This window comes from Manis pentadactyla, chromosome 10 (assembly GCF_030020395.1).
Source record: "Manis pentadactyla isolate mManPen7 chromosome 10, mManPen7.hap1, whole genome shotgun sequence".
Taxonomy (NCBI): domain Eukaryota; kingdom Metazoa; phylum Chordata; class Mammalia; order Pholidota; family Manidae; genus Manis; species Manis pentadactyla.
Window position 1 is genome coordinate 77,341,550 of NC_080028.1, and position 25,148 is coordinate 77,366,697.

At 40.2% G+C, this 25,148-nt stretch overlaps 1 protein-coding gene across 10 annotated transcripts in view; it reads left to right on the forward strand.

Moving 5' to 3' along the window:
• LOC118928100 (eukaryotic peptide chain release factor GTP-binding subunit ERF3A-like) overlaps positions 1 to 25,148 on the forward strand; it is a 210,030-nt gene that overhangs the window by 115,506 nt on the left and 69,376 nt on the right. The gene's annotated exons all lie outside the window — the stretch shown is intronic.

Consider the following 25,148-nt stretch of genomic DNA (forward strand, 5'->3'; position numbering starts at 1 on the left):
ACTGACCATGGAGTGAGCACATCCCTTATGGACCTGCTGGAAGGGGTCTCCCCTACCGCTGCCAGATACACAAAACTCTGGGAGCCTCGTGAGTGAGTGGTGCCCAAACACTAAACAGACCTGTGAGATTTGAATCAACCAAGGATTCTCTTTGCTTTAGAAATATGTGAACACAAGCAAAACAATAAGCTCCTGGACCTCCAAGGATGCCTTCCTGGCAGTCTGGAGAGGGTGCATTCCCTGTTCCTCTTGTTGCTTGACATGAGGCCCTTCCCATCAACTCTAGCCTAGGTCCCTCCTGACTGCCCAGAGCGATGCCTGCCTGCCTCTGTCACACTTTTCTGGCAGAGAATTGTGTCCGTTCAGCACTTGATTACAGTATAGTTGTGTTTATTGTGTGGAGTTCTCACCACATGCTCTTTAAAGACAGGAATGGTGTCTTCAATCCCCTATGGCATCTTATGCAGTGCCAGACACAGCAGAGGATTCTCAGAAATTCAATGAATGTCTGAATTCCAGATGTGAGATAGGATGTTATAAAGTCACTTAAAGATTCATGGAAAGGAAGTAGACAGGGAAATGGAAGAATGCATGTTAGAACTCCCTGAAGAACCTCCAACAGGACAGCAAATGAAACTCTAAACAGCCAGGCTTGGCTTTAGCCAGAGACAAGCATCCAAGATGGCTTACTGAAGGCTGAAGAAAACTGAACAGACACAAAAATTGCTATAGCGCCCCCTGAGGGTGACTCCTGTTACTCCCCTAACTAACGGGTAAATACCAAAACATTCATCCACAGGGCAGTGTGTATGTGTGTGTGAGAGAGAAGGAACAAAGTGATAGCAAGTACAAGAGGGAAGCAGAGAGAGATGGAAAGTTAGATAAATGATAGAAAAGGTCAGATGGGCTGAGATATTGAGAAGAAAGGAAAAGTGGAACGGATGACAAAAAAAAAGAGGTCTATTATTTATAGCTTGTCTTATGGTCATCTAATACCTGTCTGCCTCTGGCTGATGTAGAGTAATACTTTATGAAGGTTATACTTCCTTAAGGAATACTATAAGGATTTAGCTTTCCTATCAGTTGCAATATTCAAAAAAGGCTGATAATTGGGTCACCTTATTAGCAAGTAACTATCACTAAGGAGTTCTGAGAGGTTTCCAGTTAGTACCTCATCAATCTTTACAACACGCACATGAAGTGAAGAGAGGGCACAGATTATGAGTAATTAGTCCACTCAGATCCTTTCTTCAGAGGGTTTACTTCCACATGGACACTGTCTCTGTTTTCACAGATTGGAGACTTATGAGCAAGGTATAACATTGGGCACATTAGTTTTCATTAAATGTTTTCCCCTTACCTTTTTCACCCCTAACTTCACATCCTGCAAGAATTTCTTAGAATTTGTATAGAAAAGCCAGGGAATGCCCACGCTGAGTAATGCTTGAGTTCAGACCTTAAGTTTCTGGAGGAGTACAGCTTCAATTATGTGGGTGCCAATTAGTCAGGGTTATAAATTCTCATGAGTGAAAGAGGTCAATGTAAGACACAGTCTGGACTGAGAGAGAGAGGAGAGGGCAGTGGCCAATTGGGGGAATAACAAGGAGAGGGGGGAGAGGGGAGAGAAGGAGTCCAGCTTCTGTGTGAGAATCCTCATCCTACTATCTGTGGTCTGTCACAGTGCTCAGTGCAGGACACTTGCTGTTAGGAAACAACATTACTCCCCAATGGGCCCTAAGCTTTGCTGAGAAACTCGGGCTCTGCAGGATGGGATGTGGTCATATGGCAGGGCCGAGGGGACTCCCTGCAGGTCTCTGTCACTGAAATATAAATGGCAATCCCTCCTACTTAGAGATTAAACAGCCTCTGGTATTTCTGCTAGAACTGTGGGCAAATAATTCCAGGCAGAACTTGACCTGTGGGCTGTTGGGGTTCCTATTTGACTAATTAAGCTGCCAGCATGGATGCTGTAGACACTGGGTATTTTTATTTGGAGGTTTGGTGGTTATCTTTGCTGTGCTATCAGGAGAGAAAAGACAGAGAACAATGACCTCCTGTTTGCCTTTTTGCCGTGTTTTCTTATTTAGCAATGGTCGTTCACCTTCACTGTGTGAGAGATCCTCTCCCAGTGCCACTGGTCTGACTACAAAGACTGCAAGGGCTCATGACTGAAGGGGAGGGTGGGAGCCTTCTCTCTCAGACCCACGAAGGGTGGGCATTTTGGGGGGTTGTACACTACAGGAGAAATTGATCCCATAGAAAGCTGTTTGAAGAGCCACTCACATTTAGAGTCCAGCTAGGCAGTCTCCATTTACAGGGAGACAGTCAAGGAAATTAGAGCAGAATAAAGTGAATTAACCTACCAAACAAGGTAACTAGGATAAATTTTACTCTCTTATCATGAGTTTGGCAATTGACAATGTGTCTGTCCTCATCTAGAGGGTCAAAGTGGACAGGCTGCTGGGCTATGATTCTGATGGTCAGAGGGGAGTCGGGGACAGGAGACCCCCCCCTCAGAGCCCTGGGTAAGTCATGCAATCCTTGTGCACTTTGCCTTCCAGATTTTCCATGAGGCTATTCCTACCTCCCTGCTTCCCAGTTTTGCTGTGAAAAGAAATAGTTGCTTCATGTACATTATCACCTTACATCCACAAATAGCTGTTTAAAGTGAGTTCTATGATATCTGTTGGAAGGTGAGGAAACAGTGATTCCGGGGTTAAATGATTCTGTCATTGCTGTAAGTGGTGGAACCAGGACTCCGATGGGGTCTGCCTGGCTCTAAACCCTCCACCTCCATGGCTGCTCCCGGGCCCTCGATCAAATGAGCTGTCATCCCTGAAATGACTCCAAAAAGGGCCAGTCACTGTACACACTGCTAGTCCTTGGGTCATGGTGCATCACGTTACTGCAGGTGGGTCTTACTTGACTGTGCAAGGAAGAAAACGCCAATTTTACTACTTCTTGTTAGCACATTAAAAAAAAAACAGAGACGTCATACAGAATGATATATTACATATATACTTTGTCACCTATTAGCAGGATTTCCCCCCACCCAGTCTCTTACTGATGTCCCTGACCACAAGCTCAGTCCTCCAATTTATCTTTTCCACTCTGCCACAGTAATCTAAAAAAGAAAAACTCAGATCTTTAAAATATGCTGCTTAAAACATCCATAGAGGTTGCTGACCATCTATAGAATAACACATAAATTTCTAATCAAGGTTTATAAGGCCATCAATATATTTCCAAGTGTTCTTTCTCTACTGAACTTCCCATTTTTTCCTAGACTACACACTTTTCCATTCCATTGGGTCATTTCCTGTTCATTCTTTGAGACCCAGCTCAAATAGCTCTTCCCAAAGGACTCCTACAACTAGCTGCACAATGTCTCTGAGGTGCTTTCCAAGCATTTTGCCGAAGAGGCTGGCACTAAAATGAGCCTGTACTGTTCAGGCTGTCCCCTCCAGACTATCTGAGAGCAGAGGAGGAATATGTATTGCTACTCTAGTCCCAGAATAGTGTCTTACATGTGAAAGTATTCAAAAACAGTCCAGTAAACACATTAAAAATAAATTGACTTTACCTCAACATAATAAAGGCCATATATGATAAACCCACAGCCAACATCATACTGAACAGTGAGAGGCTGAAAGCTTTTCTACTGAGATCGGGAACAAGACAGGGATGCCCACTCTGCCCACTGTTATTCAACATAGTACTGGAGGTCCTAGCCACGGCAATTAGACAAAAAAAAGAAATACAAGGAATCCAGATTGGTAAAGAAGAAGTTAAACTGTTACTATTCGCAGAGGACATGATATTGTACATAAAAAACCCTTAAGACTCCACTCCAAAACTACTAGAACTGTTATCAGAATACAGCAAAGTTGCAGGATACAAAATTAACACACAGAAATCTGTGGCTTTCCTGTACACTAACAATGAAGCAATAGAAAGAGAAATCAGGAAAACAATTCCATTCACAATTGCATCAAAAAGAATAAAATACCTAGGAATAAACCTAACCAATGAAGTGAAAGATCTATACCCTGAAAACTATAAGACACTCTTAAGAGAAATTAAAGAGGACACTAACAAATGGACACTCATCCCATGCTCATTGCTAGGAAGAATTAATATCATCAAAATGGCCATCCTGCCCAAAGCAATATACAGATTTGATATAATCCCTATCAAATTACCAATAACATTCTTCAAAGAACTGGAACAAATAGTTCAAAAACTCATATGGAAACACCAAAGACTCTGAATAGCCAAAGCAATCCTGAGGAGGAAGAATGAAGTGGAAGGGGATCTCACTCCCCAACTTCAAGCTCTACTACAAATCCATAGTAATCAAGACAATTTGGTACTGGCACAAAACAGAGCCACATACCAGTGGAACAGAATAGAGACTCCAGACATTAACCCAAACATATATGGTCAATTGATATATGATAAAGGAGGCATGGACATACAATGGGGAAATAACAGTCTCTTCAACAGATGGTGCTGGCAAAACTGGACAGCCACATGGAAGGGAATGAAACTGGATCACTGTCTAACCCCAAACACAAGAGTAAATTTGAAATGGATCAAAGACCTGAATGTAAGTCATGAAACCATAAAACTCTTAGAAAAAAACATAGGCACAAATCTCATGGACATAAACATGAGTGACTTCTTCATGAACATATCTCCCTGGGCAAGGGAAACAAAGGCAAAAATTAACAAGTTGGACTACATTAAGCTGAAAAGCCTCTGTACAGCAAAGGACACCATCAATAGAACAAAAAGGTACCCTACAGTATGGGAGAATATATTAATAAATGACAGATCTGATAAAGGCTTGATTTCCAAAATATATAAAGAGCTCACACACTTCAACAAACAAAAACCAAATAATCCAATTAAAAAATGGGCAGAGGAGGAGGCGGAGCCAACATGGCGGCGTGAGTAGGACAGTGGGAATCTCCTCCCAAAAACATATATACTTTTGAAAATACAACAAACACAACTAGCCCTAAAAGAGAGACCAGAAGACGCAGGACAGTGGCCAGACTGCAGCTACACCAGCGAGAACCCAGCGACTGGTGAAAGGGGTAAGATACAAGCCCCAGGCCGGCGGGACCCGAGCGCCCATCCCCCCAGCTCCCGGCGGGAGAAGAGTAGGCAGAGCGGGAGGGAGACGGAGCCCAGGACTGCCGAACACCCAGCCCCAGCCATCCGGGCCAGAGCGCAGACACAGTACATGCCCAGGGGGCCCTGGATACTGGGGGAACAGGGAGTAAGACCTCTGAGCGGGTGCCGAAGCTGATGCCCCTGTGACAAAGAAAAGCGGGGGCTTTTTGAAAGTCTTAAAGGGACAGGGACTTAACAGCTTGACGGAAAAAACACAGGTCACAGTACAGCAGCTGGAAACTACAGGGAAAACCGGGTGCACTAACCCCCTGGGCAACAGTTCTGAGACCCCTCACGGAGGCAAACAGTCAAGCAGCCCCCCCATCCATTACCCCACCGGGCGCTGCGAAAGCAGAGAAGCAGCCAGAGACAAATTCCGCCCACAGAAAGGGAAATTTCTCCCTCCCGGCCAGGCAAGACACAAAGACCCACTCTACACGCAATTACCCAACACAAGCCATTAGGGGTCGTAGTTGCCCCAGTAAAGAAAGGCCAGTAGCAAGTGAAAATTTTGGCCCTCCCAGCTGACAGTCAATAGCACCTGTCAACATGAAAAGGCAAAAAAATATGATCCAGACAAGACTAACCCAGACAGCTTCAGCATCTGCTACATCTTCCCCTGAGAAGGAATCTGGGGAGATAGATTTAGCCAGTCTACCTGAAAAAGAATTCAAAACAAAAGTCATAACCATGCTGATGGACTTGCAGAGAAATATGCAAGAACTAAGGAAGGAGAATTCAGAAATAAAACAAGCTCTGGAAGGACTTCAAAACAGAATGGACGAGATGCAAGAGACCATTAATGGACTAGAAAACAGAGAACAGGAATGCAGAGAAGCTGATGCAGAGAGAGATAAAAGGATCTCCAGGAATGAAAGAATTTTAAGAGAGCTGAGTGATCAATCTAAAAGGAATAATATAAGAATCATAGGCATTCCAGAAGAAGTAGAGAGAGAAACGGGGATAGAAAATGTCTTTGAAGAAATAATTGCTGAAAATTTCCCCAAACTAGGGGAAGAAATGGCCTCTCAGACCACAGAGGTACACAGAACTCCCATGACAAGGGATCCAAGGAGGGCAACACCAAGACACATAATAATTAAAATGGCAAAGATCAAAGACAAGGACAAAGTATTACAAGCAGCCAGAGAGAAAAAAAAGGTTACCTACAAAGGAAAACCCATCAGGCTATCATCAGACTACTCAACAGAAACCCTACAGGCCAGAAGAGAATGGCATGATATACTTAATGCAATGAAACAGAAGGGCCTCGAACCAAGACTACTGTATCCAGCACGAATATCATTTAAATATGAAGGAGGGATTAAACAATTCCCAGACAAGCAAAAGTGGAGGGAATTTGCCTCCCACAAACCACCTCTACAGGGCATCCTACAGGGACTGCTCTAGATGGGAGCACTCCTAAAAAGAGCACACAACAAAACACCCAACATATGAAGAAGGGAGGAGGAGGAATAAGAAGGGAGAGAAATAAAGAATCATCAGATTGTGTTTATAATAGCTCAACAAGCGAGTTAAGTTAGACAGTAAGACAGTAAAGAAGCTAACCCTAAACCTTTGGTAACCACAAACTTAAAGCCTGCAATGGCAATAAATTCATACCTTTCAATAATCACCCTAAATGTAAATGGACTGAATGCACCAATCAAAAGACACAGAGTAATAGAATGGATAAAAAAGCAAATCCATCCATATGCTGCTTACAAGAGACTCACCTCAAACCCAAAGACGCGCACAGACTTAAAGACAAGGGATGGAAAAAGATATTTCAAGCAAACAACAGAGAGAAGAAAGCAGGTGTTGCAATTCTGGTATCAGACAAAACAGACTTCAAAATAAAGAAAGTAACAAAAGACAAAGAAGGACATTACATAATGATAAAGGGCTCAGTCCATCAAGAGGATATAACCATTATAAATATATATGCACCCAATACAGGAGCACCAACATACCTGAAACAAATATTAACAGAACTAAAGGAGGAAATAGAATGCAATGCATTCATTCTAGGAGACTTCAACACACCAGTCACTCCAAAGGACAGATCAACCAGACAGAAAATAAGTAAGGACACAGAGGCACTGAACAACACACTAGAACAGATGGACCTAATAGACATCTACAGAACTCTACATCCAAAAGCAACAGGATACACGTTCTTCTCAAGTGCACATGGAACATTCTCCAGAATAGACCACATACTAGGACACAAAAAGAGCCTCAGTAAATTCCAAAAGATTGAAGTCCTAGCAACCAACTTTTCAGACCACAAAGGCATAAAACCAGAAATACACTGTACAAAGAAAGCAAAGAGGCTCACAAACACATGGAGGCTTAACAACACGCTCCTAAATAATCAATGGATCAATGACCAAATCAAAATGGAGATCCAGCAATATATGGAAACAAATAACAACAACACTAAGCCCCAACTTCTGTGGGACACAGCAAAAGCAGTCTTAAGAGGAAAGTATATAGCAATCCAAGCATATTTAAAAAAGGAAGAGCAAACCCAAATGAATGGTCTAATGTCACAAATATCGAAATTGGAAAAAGAAGAACAGATGAGGCCTAAGGTCAGCAGAAGGAGGGACATAATAAAGATCAGAGAAGAAATAAATAAAATTGAGAAGAATAAAACAATAGCAAAAATCAATGAAACCAAGAGATGGTTCTTCGAGAAAATAAACAAAATAGATAAGCCTCTAGCCAGACTTATTAAGCAGAAAAGAGAGTCAACATAAATCAACAGTATCAGAAACGAGAAAGGAAAAATCACGACGGACCCTACGGAAATGCAAATAATTATTGAAGAATACTATGAAAACCTATATGCTAACAAGCTGGGAAACCTAGGAGAAATGGACAACTTCCTAGAAAAATATAACCTTCCAAGATTGACCCAGGAAGAAACAGAAAATCTAAACAGACCAATTACCAGCAATGAAACTGAAGCGGTAATCAAAAAACTACCAAAGAATAAAACTCCCGGGCCAGATGGATTTACCTCGGAATTTTATCAGACATACAGGGAAGACATAATACCCATTCTCCTTAAAGTTTTCCAAAAAATAGAGGAGGAGGGGATACTCCCAAATTCATTCTATGAAGCTAACATCACCCTAATACCAAAACCAGGCAAAGACACCACAAGAAAAGAAAATGACAGACCAATATCTCTGATGAACGTAGATGCAAAAATACTCAACAAAATATTAGCAAACCAAATTCAAAAATACATCAAAAGGATCATACACCATGACCAACTGGGATTCATCCCAGGGATGCAAGGATGGCACAAGATTCGAAAGTCCATCAACATCATCCACCACATCAAAAAAAGAAAGACAAAAACCACATGATCATCTCCATAGATGCTGAAAAAGCATTTGACAAAGTTCAACATCCATTCATGATAAAAACTCTCAGCAAAATGGGAATAGAGGCCAAGTAACTCAACATAATAAAGGCCATCTATGATAAACCCACAGCCAACATTATATTGAACAGCGAGAAACTGAAAGCATTTCCTCTGAGATCGGGAACTAGACAGGGATGCCCACTCTCTCCACTGTTATTTAACATAGTACTGGAGGTCCTAGCCACGGCAATCAGACAAAATAAAGAAATACAAGGAATCCAGATTGGTAAAGAAGAAGTTAAACTGTCACTATTTGCAGATGACATGATACTGTACATAAAAAACCCTAAAGACTCCACCCCAAAACTACTAGAACTGATATCGGAATACAGCAAGGTTGCAGGATACAAAATCAACACACAGAAATCTGTGGCTTTCCTATATACTAACAATGAATCAACAGAAAGAGAAATCAGGAAAACAACTCCATTCACAATTGCATCAAAAAAAAAAAATACCTAGGAATAAACCTAACCAAAGAAGTGAAAGACTTATACTCTGAAAACTACAAGTCACTCTTAAGAGAAATTAAAGGGGACACTAACAGATGGAAACTCATCCCATGCTCGTGCCTAGGAAGAATTAATATCGTCAAAATGGCCATCCTTCCCAAAGCAATATACAGATTTGATGCAATCCCTATGAAACTACCAGCAACATTCTTCAATGAACTGGAACAAATAATTCAAAAATTCATATGGAAACACCAAAGACCCCGAATAGCCAAAGCAATCCTGAGAAAGAAGAATAAAGTAGGGGGGATCTCACTCCCCAACTTCAAGCTCTACTATAAAGCCATAGTAATCAAGACAATTTGGTACTGGCACAAGAGCAGAGCCACAGACCAATGGAACAGACTAGAGAATCCAGACATTAACCCAGACATATATGGTCAATTAATATTTGATAAAGGAGCCATGGACATACAATGGTGAAATGACAGTCTCTTCAACAGGTGGTGCTGGCAAAACTGGACAGCTACATGTAGGAGAATGAAACTGGACCATTGTCTAATCCCATATACAAAAGTAAACTCAAAATGGATCAAAGACCTGAATGTAAGCCATGAAACCATTAAACTCTTGGAAGAAAACATAGGCAAAAACCTCTTAGACATAAACATGAGTGACCTCTTCTTGAACATATCTCCTAGGGCAAGGAAAACAACAGCAAAAATGAGTAAGTGGGACTATATTAAGCTGAAAAGCTTCTGTACAGCAAAAGACACCATCAATAGAACAAGAAGGATCACTACAGTATGGGAGAATATATTTGAAAATGACACATCCGATAAAGGCTTGACGTCCAGAATATATAAGGAGCTCACACGCCTCAACAAACAAAAAACAAATAACCCAATTAAAAAATGGGCAGAGGATCTGAACTGACAGTTCTCCAAAAAAGAAATACAGATGGCCATCAGACACATGAAAAGATGCTCCACATCGCTAATTATCAGAGAAATGCAAATTAAAACTACAATGAGGTATCACCTCACACCAGTAAGGATGGCTGCCATCCAAAAGACAAACAACAACAAATGTTGGCGAGGCTGTGGAGAAAGGGGAACCCTCCTACACTGCTGGTGGGAATGTAAGTTAGTTCAACCATTGTGGAAAGCAGTATGGAGGTACATCAAAATGCTGAAAACAGACTTACCATTTGACCCAGGAATTCCACTCCTAGGAATTTACCCTAAGAACGCAGCAATCAAGTTTGAGAAAGACAGATGCACCCCTACGTTTACTGCAGCAGTATTTACAATAGCCAAGAATTGGAAGCAACCTAAATGTCCATCGATAGATGAATGGATAAAGAAGATGTGGTACATATACACAATGGAATACTACTCAGCCATAAGAAAAGGGCAAATCCAATCATTTGCAGCAACATGGATGGAGCTGGAGGGTATTATGCTCAGTGAAACAAGCCAAGCGGAGAAAGAGAAATACCAAATGATTTCACTTATCTGTGGAATATAAGAACAAAGGAAAAACTGAAGGAACAAAACAGCAGCAGAATCACAGAACTCAAGAATGGACTAACAGGTACCAAAGGGAAAGGGACTGGGGAGGATGGGTGGGTAGGGAGGGATAAGGGGGGGAGAAGTAGGGGGGTATTAAGATTAACATGCATGGGGGGGTAGGAGAAAAGGGAGGGCTGTACAACACAGACAAGGCAAGTAGTGATTCTACAACATTTTGCTATGCTGATGGACAGTGACTGTAAAGGGGTTTATAGGGGAGACCTGGTATAGGGGAGAGCCTAGTAAACATAATATTCGTCATGTAAGTGTAGATTAGTGATACCAAAAACAAAGCAAAATAAAAAAGGGCAGTTCCTGCGTGGTGACCTCCAATGAGTTCTACACAAGGGTATAAAGGGCATATAAAAGTGTAGGCAAAGGGTCTGTTTGTGTTTATATAGAGGATCAAAGCCTAATTGGGCTACCCCAAAAATGAACTAAGATACGATATGAAAAAGAACTTCCAACATCTGCACTCTCTGGAAGACTCATGCCAGAAGATGATCATCAAAAAACCCCAACAAAGATCCACACACTGCTACAGCTGTAGATGCACTCATCCCACCAATTCCTGGACTTGCCATGGGAATGAGGAAGGAGATATCTAAGCTGGCCTGTGCATACAGTAAAACAACAAATTTGACTGGATCTATACTGATGGAACTCAACCAAGAATTTGGAGAAGTGCAAATTGTAGCGCCCCAAAGTCTTACAACTACAGACTATTTGCTGTTAAAAGAACATATGGCATGTGAACAGACCCCAGGAATGGGTTGTTTTAATTTATCTGATTTCTCTCAGACTGTTCAAGTTCAGTTGGACAATATCCACCATATCATAGATAAGTTTTCACAAATGCGTAAGGTGCCTAACTGGTTTTCTTGGTTTCACTGGAGATGGCTGTTAATTACAGATATGCTTTGGTTATGTAACTATACTCCTATTATGTTAATGTGTGTGCCCAATTTAAGTAGTAGCTTAAAACCTATACATGCTGAAGTACTCTACAAGAAGATATGTCAAAGAAATAATCAATCTTCCCATGTTTTCTTCAGCCTGCTACTTCTATAGCTTTTCTTCTTCCTTCCTAATTACAACTCTTAAATAGAATTCGTGCCTCATATCAAATTTACCGAGTATCATAATTCTTCCAAGTGGTAATGATACCTCAAGACAAATGCTGGGCATAGAAGCCACAGGGCATAAATATGCAAAGAAGTAAAAAGCTAATCTTTTCAAACAATAAGGCTTCCCTCTCACTTACCAACTTCACATTTCCCTGTATGGCCCCGGAAGATGACTGGTTAGCCAGAGACGGGTAAGATTCCTCAAGGGAGGAACAACCTAAGACAGGCACAGTCGCAGGGGGGCCATCAGGTGAGAAATTGGGGATCAACAGAGGTGAGGCTTAGAACCTCACCCCCCCTGTTCTGAGAGAAGTCTTCTGCATATGTGGATGTTTTATTGCCCTGGTCTAGCTTGGATTAACACATAGTCTACAGGCACACACCTGATCATCTACATTTGCTCTCTTACAACACTAAACTATGTTTTCTACCTTTATCTTGTATCTACCTACCACTTCAGCATTTTATTAAAAATAATAATAATAAAGAGAGAAATGTGGTATCCACATATAAATCAAGTATAAAAACCAAATGAGTATTCATATTTGAGCTGACTGTTTAGAGTTCATAATGCATGAGCAAAACCGAAAGTTTCTGTGATGACTGCCCTTGTACTGTTCACTGTGTAACTTATTCATTATGTAAGAATTTGTTCTACATGTAAGAACTTGTTTGTTATGCCTCAGAAGATTGGAGACTGACGAAAATTAGGCTTGGGGTGGATTAATGATTGTGCATTGAGCATTGACTCCCTATACAGAATTTTATTGTCGTTAACAACCATTTGATCAATAAATATGAGAGATGCCCTCACACACACACAAAAAAAAGGACAGACTTCCAATGGTAAAATAAATAAGTAACCGGGATGTAATGTATCGCATAAGGAATATAGTCAAGATATTTGTAACAGCTTGGTAGGGTGATAGCTGGAACCTAGAATTATGTATATAAATGTTCTACAACTGTGTTGTACACTTGAAACTAATGTAATGTAATACTGTGCTTCAACTACCCTTCAATAAAAAATAATTATTTAAGAAAAAATACAGGAATCAATGTTAAAGTCTGTTTAATTACAAGTGGGCTTTACTTGTTCAGAAAACTTGCCTTTTTTTTTGGTATGAGCATTTTTAACATTCTAACTTTTTATTTGGAAATAATTAAGGACTCCGAAAAAATTGCAAAAATATTACAAGAGGTCCCCCATCACCCTATTTTCCCCAATGGTAACACCTTATGTAACTATAATACACTATCAATACCAAGAAATTGACATTGCCCTGATACAATTAAGTAGACTGTATACCTTACTGTGATTCACCTGTTTATCCTTTCTTTTATTTTTAATGTCTTTAAGTTACAAAAGCAAGTTGCTCATCAATGGAAGAATGGATAAATAAGAAGTGGTACATCCATGGAATATTATTTGGTCATAAAAAGGAATGAAGCTCTTACACCTGTTACAACATGGATGAACCATGAAAATATGATGCTGGTGAAGGCAGCCAGACACAAAAGATTATCTATTGTATGATTCCATTAGTAAGAAATGACTGGAATGGGTGAATCCTAGAGATAGAAATTAGATTGGTGGATATGGGTACAAGGAGGACAGGAGAAAGGGGAACGTGTTCCCATGGGGGTGGGAAGCATTCACATAAGGATTACGGGTGCCCTTGTTTGTGCCACGGTGAAAATGTTGCGGAACTAGATGAAGGTGGTAGCAGCACAAACATTGTGATTACACTAAATACCCCTGACTTGTTCACTTTATAGTGGTTAATTTTATGTTATATAAATTTCACCTCATTAAAAAGTTTTTGAAAAAAGAAATTTGCTTATTGTAGGAAAACCCAAACATAATACTATACATACAAAGTTGCACTTTCTTCTTCTCCCAGTTGCTCTCCTCTCCACATCCAATCCCACTCCACAAATACACCTTCCATTAACAGTTTAATATTTAACTGTCCACATTTCTAAAAGTTTTATGATGTACAAAAAGATGCATGTGTCTCTTTCTGTCCCAAATGTTTACTGAGCACTTTATCCACTCCAGGCAATGATGCAGGTGACTGGAACACAGTCTGATGCGATTAATTTTCTGGTAGGAGGCAAAGGGCAGTGAGCATGGGAACCAGTAGGAATTTCACATTGTGTAAGTGCTGTGAAAAAATAAAACTAGGTAAGAAGGTAGAGAGTAACATGGGTTGGTGGAGGGCCAGGGTGGCTAGGAGAGGCCACTGAGCTGAGGACACAGTATGTGAGTTGAATGTGAATGAGCTAGAGAGGTGAAGGTCTAGGGAAAGAGCATTCCAGAGAGAGGGGAAAACTAGATTCTTTTAAAGAAATAGGATTGTTTGAGAGAGATTGATTTACTGTTTATTCCACCACTATGTCATTGTTCTTTCCCTGCTTTACCATATATTATGAACATATTTCAGGGGGAGCCAAGATGGCAGCATGAATAGAGCAGCAGAAATCTCCTCCCAAAACCACATATATCTATGAAAATACAAAAAAGACAACTCTTCCTAGAATAACGACCAGAGGACACAAGACAACATCCAGACCACATCCACACCTGCAAGTACCCAGTGCCTTGTAAAGGGGGTAAGATACAAGCCCCGTCCCGGCGGGACTCGAGCGCCCCTCCCCCCAGCTCCCAGTGGGAGAAGAGTAGGCAGAGCGGGAGGGAGAAGGAGCCCAGGACTGCTGAACACCCAACCCCAGCCATCCGGACCAGAGCACAGACATAGTGCGTGCGCAGGGGGCCCTGGATATTAGGGAAACAGGGCAGCAAGAACAGTGAGTGGGTACCAGAGGCCTGGCGCCAGAGGACATAAGAAAAGTGAGCGGCAAATTTTTTTTTTCTTTTTTCTGTTTTGTTTTGGCGAGCGCTTTTTGGAAGTCTGAAAGGGATAGGGACACCAATACTAGGGAAACAGGGCAGCAAGACCGGTGAGCAGATGCCTGAGGATGATGCCAGAGAATAAAGAAAAACAAGAGGCCATTTATTATTAATTAACTAATTTATTTATTTATTTCCTTACAAAATTTTTTTTTGTGGTCGTTGTTTTGCTTTGGCGGGTGCTTTTTGGAAGTCATAAAGGTGCAGGGTGGGACACTTAATCCAGAGGTAGAGAATCTGGGGATCTGTGGGCACACTAATACCCTGGACTGCAGGGAGTTCGGATGCCCCTTACAGAGATAAATAGCCTCCAGGCCACTCCCCCTCCAACGCCACTCCACCATTTTGGAGTAGCAACCGGAGCCAGGCCACGCCCACAGCAACAGAGGAGATAAAATCCATAGCAGCCGGGGAGGAAGCAGAAGCACTGTCTGTGCGCAGCTACCCAGCACAAGCCACTAGAGGTCGCTGTTCTCCCAGGAGAGGAGGGCAACAAACCAACAAGAAGGTAAGTTCTTCCAGCTGTCACTCATCCCAGCTCTGCAAACTATTCCTATCACCATGAAAAGGCAAAACTACAGGCAAAGATCACAGAGACAACACCAGAGAAGGAAACAGACCTAACCAGCCTTCCTGACAAAGAATTCAAAATAAGAATCATAAACATGCTGACAGAGATGCAGAGGAATACACAAGAGATATGGGATGAAGTCCGGAGGGAGATCACAGATGCCAGAAAGGAGATTACAGAAATGAAACAAACTCTGGAAGGGTTTATAAGCAGAATGGATAGGATGCAAGAGGCCATTGATGGAACTGAAACCAGAGAACAGGAACGCATAGAAGCTGACATAGAGAGAGATAAAAGGATCTACAGGAATGAAACAATGTTAAGAGAACTGTGTGACCAATCCAAAAGGAACAATGTCCATATTATAGGGGTTCCAGAAGAAGAAGAGAGAGGAAAAGGGATGGAAAGTATCGTAGAAGAAATAATTGCTGAAAATTTCCCCAAACTGGTGGAGGAAATAATCGAACAGACCACGGAAATACACAGAACCCCCAACAGAAAGGATCCAAGAAGGACAACACCAAGACACATAATAATTAAAATGGCAAAGATCAAGGACAAGGAAAGAGTTTTAAAGGCAGCTACAGAGAAAAAGGTCACCTATAAAGGAAAACCCATCAGGCTAACATCAAACGTCTCAACAGAAACCCTACAGGCCAGAAGAGAATGGCATGATATATTAAATGCAATGAAACAGAAGGGCCTTGAACCAAGGATACTGTATCCAGCACGACTATCATTCAAATATGACGGTGGAATTAAACAATTCCCAGACAAACAAAAGCTGAGGGAATTTGCTTCCCACAAACCACCTCTACAGGACATCTTACAGGGACTGCTCTAGATGGGAGCACTCCTAGAAAGAGCACAGCACAAAACACCCAACATATGAAGAATCGAGGAGGAGGAATAAGAAGGGAGAGAAGAAAAGAATCTCCAGACAGTGTATATAACAGCTCCATAAGCGAGCTAAGTTAGGCAGTAAGATACTAAAGAGGCTAACCTTGAACCTTTGGTAACCACGAATTTAAAGCCTGCAATGGCAATAAGTACATATCTTTCAATAGTCACCCTAAATGTTAATGGGTTGAATGCACCAATCAAAAGACACAGAGTAACAGAATGGATAAAAAAGCAAGACCCATCTATATGCTGCTTACAAGAAACTCACCTCAAACCCAAAGACATGTACAGACTAAAAGTCAAGGGATGGAAAAACATATTTCAAGGAAACAACAGTGAGAAGAAATCAGGGGTTGCAGTACTAATATCAGACAAAATAGACTTCAAAACAAAGAAAGTAACAAGAGATAAAGAAGGACACTTCATAATGATAAAGGGCTCAGTCCAACAAGGGGATATAACCATTCTAAATACATATGCACCCAACACAGGAGCACCAGCATATGTGAAACAAATACTAACAGAACTAAAGGGGGAAATAGACTGCAATGCATTCATTCTAGGAGACTTCAACACACCACTCACCCCAAAGGATAGATCCATCGGGCAGAAAATAAGTAAGGACACGGAAGCTCTGAACAACACAGTAGAGCAGATGGACCTAATAGACATCTATAGAACTCTACATCTAAAAGCAACAGAACATACAATCTTCTCAAGTGCACATGGAACACTCTCCAGAATAGACCACATACTAGACCACAAATAGAGCCTCAGTAAATTCCAAAAGATTGAAGTCCTACCAACCAACTTTTCAGACCACAAAGGCATAAAACCAGAAATACACTGTACAAAGAAAGCAAAAAGGCTCACAAACACATGGAGGCTTAACAATACGCTCCTAAACAATCAATGGATCAATGACCAAATCAAAATGGAGATCCAGCAATATATGGAAACAAATGACAACAACAACAGTAGCCCCAACTCCTGTGGGACACAGCAAAAGCAGTCTTAAGAGGAAAGTATATAGCAATCCAAGCATATTTTAAAAAGGAAGAACAATCCCAAATGAATGGTCTAATGTCACAATTATCGAAATTGGTAAAAGAAGAATAAATGAGGCCTAAGGTCAGCAGAAGCAGGGACATAATAAAGATCAGAGAAGAAATAAAATTGAGAAGAATAAAACAATAGCAAAAATCAATGAAACCAAGAGCTGGTTCTTTGAGAAAATAAACAAAATAGATAAGCCTCTAGCCAGACTTATTAAGAGAAAAAGAGAGTCAACACAAATCAACAGTATCAGAAACGAGAAAGGAAGAATCGCGACGGACCCCACAGAAATACAAAAAATTATTAGAGAATACTATGAAAACCTATATGCTAACAAGCTGGGAAACCTAGGAGAAATGGACAACTTCCTAGAAAAATACAAGCTTCCAAGATTGACACAGAAAGAAACAGAAAATCTAAACAGACCAATTACCAGCAATGAAATTGAAGCGGTAATCAAAAAACTACCAAAGAACAAAACCCCCGGGCCAGATGGATTTACCTCGGAATTTTATCAGACATACAGGGAAGACATAATACCCATTCTCCTTAAAGATTTCCAAAAAATAGAAGAGGAGGGGATACTCCCAAACTCATTCTATGAAGCTAACATCACCCTAATACCAAAACCAGGCAAAGACCCCACCAAAAAAGAAAACTACAGACCAATATCCCTGATGAACATAGATGCAAAAATACTCAACAAAATATTAGCAAACCAAATTAAAAAATACATCAAAAGGATCATACACCATGACCAAGTGGGATTCATCCCAGGGATGCAAGGATGGTACAACATTCGAAAGTCCATCAACATCATCCACCACATCAACAAAAAGAAAGACAAAAACCACATGATCATCTCCATAGATGCTGAAAAAGCATTTGACAAAGTTCAACATCCATTCATGTTAAAAACTCTCAGCAAAATGGGAATAGAGGGCAAGTAACTCAACATAATAAAGGCCATCTATGATAAACCAACAGCCAACATTATATTGAACAGCGAGAAGCTGAAAGCATTTCCTCTGAGATCGGGAACTAGACAGGGATGCCCACTCTCTACACTGTTATTTAACATAGTACTGGAGGTCCTAGCCACGGCAATCACACAAAACAAAGAAATACAAGGAATCCAGATTGGTAAAGAAGAAGTTAAACTGTCACTATTTGCAGATGACATGATACTGTACATAAAAAACCCTAAAGACTCCACCCCAAAACTACTAGAACTGATATCGGAATACAGCAAAGTTGCAGGATACAAAATCAACACACAGAAATCTGTGGCTTTCCTATACACCAACAATGAACCAACAGAAAGAGAAATCAGGAAAACAACTCCATTCACAATTGCATCAAAAAAAATAAAATACCTAGGAATAAACCTAACCAAAGAAGTGAAAGACTTATACTCTGAAAACTACAAGTCACTCTTAAGAGAAATTAAAGGGGACACTAACAGATGGAAACTCATCCCATGCTCGTGGCTAGGAAGAATTAATATCATCAAAATGGCCATCCTGCAAAAAGCAATATACAGATTTGATGCAATCCCTATGAAACTACCAGCAACATTCTTCAATGAACTGGAACAAATAATTCAAAAATTCATATGGAAACACCAAAGACCCCGAATAGCCAAAGCAATCCTGAGAAAGAAGAATAAAGAAGGGGGCATCTCACTCCCCAACTTCAAGCTCTACTATAAAGCCATAGTAATCAAGACAATTTGGTACTGGCACAAGAGCAGAGCCACAGACCAATGGAACAGACTAGAGAATCCAGACATTAAGCCAGACATATATGGTCAGTTATTATTTGATAAAGGAGCCATGGACATACAATGGCGAAATGACAGTCTCTTCAGCAGATGGTGCTGGCAAAACTGGACAGCTACATGTAGGAGAATGAAACTGGACCATTGTCTAACCCCATATACAAAAGTAAACTCAAAGTGGATCAAAGACCTGAATGTAAGTCATGAAACCATTAAACTCTTGGAAGAAAACATAGGCAAAAACCTCTTAGACATAAACATGAGTGACCTCTTCTTGAACATATCTCCCCGGGCAAGGAAAACTACAGCAAAAATGAACAAGTGGGACTATGTTGAGGTGAAAAGCTTCTGTATAGCAAAAGACACCATCAATAGAACAAAAAGGAACCCTACAGTATGGGAGAATATATTTGAAAATCACAGATCTGGTAAAGGCTTGACGTCCAGAATATATAAAGTGCTCACACGCCTCAATAAACAAATACCAAATAACCCAATTAAAAAATGGGCAGAGGAACTGAACAGACAGTTCTCCAAAAAAGAAATACAGATGGCCAACAGACACATGAAAAGATGCTCCACATCGCTAATTATCAGTGAAATGCAAATTAAAACTACAATGAGGTATCACCTCACACCAGTAAGGATGGCTGCCATCCAAAAGACAAACAACAACAAATGTTGGCGAGGCTGTGGAGAAAGGGGAACCCTCCTACACTGCTGGTGGGAATGTAAGTTAGTTCAACCATTGTGGAAAGCAGTATGGAGGTACATCAAAATGCTGAAAACAGACTTACCATTTGACCCAGGAATTCCACTCCTAGGAATTTACCCTAAGAACGCAGCAATCAAGTTTGAGAAAGACAGATGCACCCCTACGTTTACTGCAGCAGTATTTACAATAGCCAAGAATTGGAAGCAACCTAAATGTCCATCGATAGATGAATGGATAAAGAAGATGTGGTACATATACACAATGGAATACTACTCAGCCATAAGAAAAGGGCAAATCCTACCATTTGCAGCAACATGGATGGTGCTGGAGGGTATTATGCTCAGTGAAACAAGCCAAGTGTAGAAAGAGAAATACCAAATGATTTCACTCATCTTTGGAATATAAGAACAAAGGAAAACCTGAAGGAACAAAACAGCAGCAGAATCACAGAACTCGAGAATGGACTAACAGGTACCAAGGGGAAAGGGATTGGGTAGGATGGGTGGGTAGGTAGGGAGAAGAAAGGGGGTATTAAGATTAGCGTGCATGGGGGGGGTGGGAGAAAGGGGAGGGCTGTACAACACAGAGAAGGCAAGTACTGATTCTAAAACATTTGCTATGCTGATGGACAGTGACCCTAAAGGGGTTTATAGGGGGGACCTGGTATAGGGGAGAGCCTAGTAAACATAATATTCGTCATGTAAGTGTAGATTAATGATAACAAAAAGAAAATGCAATTCCTGTGTGGAGACCTCCAATGAGTCCTACACAATGGTATAAAGTGCATATAAAAGTGTAGGCAAAGGGTCTGTTTGTTTTTATACAGAGGATCAAATCCTAATTGGGCTACCCCGATAATGAACTAAGATACGGTATGAAAAAGGACTTCCAACATCAGCACTCTCTGGAAGACTCATGCCAGAAGATGATCATCAAAATCCCCAACAAAGATCCACGCACTGCTACAGCTGTAGATGCACTCATCCCACCAGTTCCTGGACTTGCCATGGGAATGAAGAAGGAGATATCTAAGCTGGCCTGTGCATACAGTAAAAGAACAAATTTGACTGGATCTATACTGTTGGAACTCAACCAAAAATTAGGAGAAGTGCAAATTGTAGCGCTCCAAAATCTTACAACTACAGACTATTTAGTGTTAAAAGAATATATGGGATGTGAACAGTCCCCAGGAATGGGTTGTTTTAATTTGTCTGATTTCTCTCAGACTCTTCAAGCTCAGTTGGACAGTATCCACCATATCATAGATAAATTTTCCCAAATGCCTAAGGTGCCTAACTGATGTTCTTGGTTTCACTGGAGATTTCTGGTAATTACAGGTATGCTTTGGTTACATAACTGTACTCCTATTATGTTAATGTGTGCGCAAAATTTAATTAGTAGTTCAAAACCTATCCATGCTGAAGTTACTCTACAAGAAGATATGTCAAAGAAATAATCTTCCCATGTTTACTTCCGCCTTCTACTTCTATAGCTTTTCTTCTTCCTTCCTAATTACAACCCTTAAATAGAATTCGTGCCACATGTCGAATTTACCGAGTATCATAATTCTTCCAAGTGGTAAAGATACCTCAAGAGAAATGCTGGGCATAGAAAGCACAGGGCATAAATATGCAAAGAAGTAAAAAGCTAACCTTTTCAAACAATAAGGCTTCTCTCTCACTTACCAACTTAACATTTCCCTGTATGGCCCCGGAAGATGACTGGTTAGCCAGAGATGGGTAAGATTCCTCAAGGGAGGAACAACCTAAGACAGGCACAGTCGCAGGGGTCCATCAGGTGAGAAAATGCGGATCAGCAGAGGTGAGGCTTAGAACCTCCCCCCGCATGTTCTGAGAGAAATATTCTGCATATGTGGATGTTTTATTGCCCTTGTCTAGCTTGGATTAACACATAGTCTACAGGCACACACCTGATCATCTACATTTGCTCTCTTACAACACTAAACTCTGTTTTCTACCTTCATCTCGTATCTACCTACCACTTCAGCATTTTATTAAAAATAATAATAATAAAGAGAGAAATGTGGTATCCACATATAAATGAAGTATAAAAATCAAATGATTATTCATATTTGAACTGTTTATAGTTCATTATGCATGAGCAAAACCGAAAGTTTCTGTGATGACTGCCCTTGTACTGTTCACCATGTAACTTATTCACTATGTAAGAATTTGTTCTCCATGTAAGAACTTGTTCGTTATGCTTCAGAAGATTGGAGACTACGAAAATTAGGCTTGGGGTGGATTAATGATTGTGCATTGAGCATTGAGTCCCCTATACAGAATTTTGTTCTTGTTAACAACCATTTGATCAATAAATATGAGAGATGCCCTCACAACAAAAAAAGAACATATTTCTATGTTGGCACCTTGTCTCTTTCACTCCTTTAATAGGTGCATATTATTCCGTAAGATTGATATTCTTTTACTTAGCTAATCATTTCTCTGTTTAGGGATATTTAGGTTGTTTCAAGTTTGGAGCTACTGCAAACATGCTGGAAAGGATAACTTTTCACCCGTGGGCATAGCAAACATTTCCAGGAGTTGGGACTGCTGCATCAGGGTCCATTCATGTGAATGCGTTTTCACCCACTAAACCCTGGGACAGCTGTGGCCTTCATTTGGGCTTGTATTCAGAAGTATAAAAGAGAAAAAGATTTTTTTTAAGATAAAAAAGATTGGCTTCTCTGAGGCCACCCGCACTTTTAACTTTTTCCCAATGTTTCAGCGTGTCTCTCCCTGAAGTAGCCCACACTCCCCTTTCTCTGAGTGTGCACTTTCTTTCTTCAAATAAAACTTAAACCTTTCAAGGCGCCTATCCTCCTTGAGGTTGCCTGCACATTTTCTCTCATTAAGCAACCAACTTTACATGAAACATTTACTCTGCTTCAAAACAAAAAAAAAAATGAAAAGATTTAAAAAACAAACAAAATACTGTGAAGTTGACTAAAAATTACAAATGCTGAGACTCTGATTAAATTTAAAGGTACAGTAGCTAAGGGAGGAGAGGAAAACCACATAGAACAAGAGTAACTACTAGGAATGCCAGGTGGTGGAATTTGCACTGGGCAATGGGAATGATGTTTCGTAAAATGCCTGACCATGAATAAGCATAGCTTTCCAAAGTAAAGCTGTTGTTAAGCTAACCCCGTGTGCACATTCACAGAAAAAAGCAGGATGTTTTTGGAAAAACTCTCTTAAAGTTGATCATCCTGTGTCTCAATAGCCCTAGATGAGTATAGAAGGGCAGTGTCCTCCTAAACTCCCTATTGATTCACCCTTTCATTCACTAAACACTTACTATGCATGTTTTCCATGCAAGGCATTCTATTCGGGATTGGGAACATAAAGAAGATGAAGAAAAGCCCCTGACCTCGAGTTGCTCAGTTTTAGCACGACAGTAATTATCAAGAAGAGCTTTTCACTTTCCTGCTGGAGCAGTGCCTCAACCCTAGCAGGTCAAAGCATTTGAAAACCAATGGAGTGAGTGGATTCTTTGCTGAATATCCATAATTATTCTATTCAGGGACAGGGAAGTTAATGACATCTACTGCTTTTCCCTTCTGCAGGCTTAGCAGTTTCTGTCCTTGTCTCTAGAAAAAGTACCAGGCACAAAGAAACAGTGCTAATTTAATTAGAGGTGAAGAACTAACCTATCAGCATGATCATATGGAGCCCTTTGGGGGATATATCTTGAGGTATGGCATCCTACAGTGTGGTTCACTATTTGAGTAAGCTGCTCGCGTTGACATTTTCTTTATTTTTTTTTTTTTAAATAATTATTTTTTATTGAAGGGTAGTTGACGCACAGTATTACATTACATTAGTTTCAAGTGTACAACACAGTGATAAAACATTTATATACATAATTCTAGGTTCCAGCTATCACCCTACCAAGCTGTTACAATATCTTGACTATATTCCTTATGCTATACATTACATCCCGGTTACTTATTTATTTTACCATTGGAAGTCTGCCCTTTTTTATTTTTTTAATTTTTTTATTATTTATTTATTTATTTATTTATTTATTTATTTATTTATTTATTTTTTGTGAGGGCATCTCTCATATTTACTGATCAAATGGTTGTTAACAACAATAAAATTCTGTATAGGGGAGTCAATGCTCAATGCACAATCATTAATTAACCCCAAGCCTAATTTTCGTCAGTCTCCAATCTTCTGAGGTATAACAAACAAGTTCTTACATGGAGAACAAATTCTTACATAATGACTAAGTTACATAGTGAACAGTACAAGGGCAGTCATCACAGAAACTTTCAGTTTTGCTCATGCATTATGAACTATAAACAGTCAGTTCAAATATGAATACTCATTTGGTTTTTATACTTGATTTATATGTGGATACCACATTTCTCTCTTTATTATTATTATTTTTAATAAAATGCTGAAGTGGTAGGTAGATACAAGATAAAGGTAGAAAACATAGTTTAGTGTTGTAAGAGAGCAAATGTAGATGATCAGGTGTGTGCCTGTAGACTATGTGTTAATCCAAGCTAGACCAGGGCAATAAAACATCCACGTATGCAGAAGATTTCTCTCAGAACAGGGGGGGTGAGGTTCTAAGCCTCACCTCTGTTGATCCCCAATTTCTCACCTGATAGCCCCCCTGCGACTGTGCCTGTCTTAGGTTGTTCCTCCCTTGAGGAATCTTACCCGTCTCTGGCTAACCAGTCATCTTCCGGGGCCATACAGGGAAATGTGAAGTTGGTAAGTGAGAGAGAAGCCTTATTGTTTGAAAAGGTTAGCTTTTTACTTCTTTGCATATTTATGCCCTGTGGCTTCTATGCCCAGCATTTGTCTTGAAGTGTCTTTACCACTTGGAAGAATTATGATACTCGGTAAATTTGATATGAGGCACGAATTCTATTAAAGGGTTGTAATTAGGAAGGAAGAAGAAAAGCTATAGAAGTAGCAGGCGGAAGAAAACATGGGAAGATTGATTATTTCTTTGACATATATTCTTGTAGAGTAACTTCAGCATGTATAGGTTTTAAACTACTAATTAAATTACGCACATACATTAACATAATAGGAGTATAGTTACATAACCAAAGCATACCTGTAATTAACAGTCATCTCCAGTGAAACCAAGAAAACCAGTTAGGCACCTTAGGCATTTGTGAAAACTTATCTATGATATGGTGGATATTGTCCAACTGAACTTGAACAGTCTGAGAGAAATCAGACAAATTAAAACAACCCATTACTGGGGAATGTTCACATCCCTTATGTTCTTTTAACAGTAAATAGTCTGTAGTTGTAAGATTTTGGAGCGCTACAATTTGCACTTCTCCTAATTCTTGGTTGAGTTCCAACAGTATAGATCCAGTCAAATTTGTTCTTTTACTGTATGCACAGGCCAGCTTAGATATCTACTTCCTCATTCCCA